The sequence below is a fragment of the Octopus bimaculoides genome, chromosome 9 (assembly GCF_001194135.2).
Source record: "Octopus bimaculoides isolate UCB-OBI-ISO-001 chromosome 9, ASM119413v2, whole genome shotgun sequence".
NCBI classification, from domain to species: domain Eukaryota; kingdom Metazoa; phylum Mollusca; class Cephalopoda; order Octopoda; family Octopodidae; genus Octopus; species Octopus bimaculoides.
In genome coordinates, this window is record NC_068989.1 from 27,358,926 (window position 1) to 27,360,000 (window position 1,075).

The window sequence follows — 1,075 nt, forward strand, 5'->3', positions numbered from 1 at the left end:
ATTATTAGGAGAAAATATATTTTGATAAATGTGAATAAGTGTCTTGACTAATCCTTATAACAGCATATGAAATATACTTGACTATCAAATTGTATATATGGATTTAAAGTAAATCTAGGTTTTATACTATATTTTCGATTTATTAGCTAATCATTACTCTCCTTTTTTAATAACACGATATGTATCATTGTTTTGTCTTACACTATAAACTTGTAATGGTATAAAGCGGAAATGACAGTTATGTAAAGCGGGAATGTCAATTATGTCAATCTTACAAAGATATGTGTGTATGTAGATGCGCGTGTGTGTGTGCGTGTGTGCGTGTGTGTGGGTGATCGAGTGCATGTGTGTATGTAGCGTTCTCGTAACCTTCATTTCAACGTTCTGAAAGATGTTCACTAAAATGACTTTTCTACAAATCCTGTTTTTATGAGCTCAGGTACAAACGCTAAACCTAAAAATTATCTTAAAACGTTACGAAAGAATTCATTCAGAAAATCTTCCTATATTTTTCAAGATGACAACTCTTCGTCCTAAAATCATATATATAATACGGTAGAAGCATTGGAGGAGTTGTTTTGAGGAAAATGTGTTTTCCTACGCATATGCCCTTCGCCTACAGCTTACTTTGAGCCATCAAATCCTTCTGGAGTCGTTGCGCACCGACATGATATTGGCACTTGGCATTTCGAGACATGCCGAAGCTCATCCTATAGGTAGGTTTTCCAGAAGAGAGTAAGTCAGACCAACACGAAGAAAGATTGAGAAGGATAGTGAAGAATGAACTCCTCTAAATGACTAGAATTTTATTTATCGATACTGAAACGATAAAAGGTAAACTGAAAATTATATTCAGAGCGTAGGAAGACGGCACAATTAAGGCTAAGCTATCTCACCGACACACAAACGACTCACGATTCAGCCGACACACAGACACATGCACAAACACAAATATGCCTATATATGCATGTATGTAAGTATACACACGCAGACACATACACATATATATATGTGTATGTCCATAAATGTTTAGGTATATATACACATGTGTGTGTTTTGTATATATATGAATATA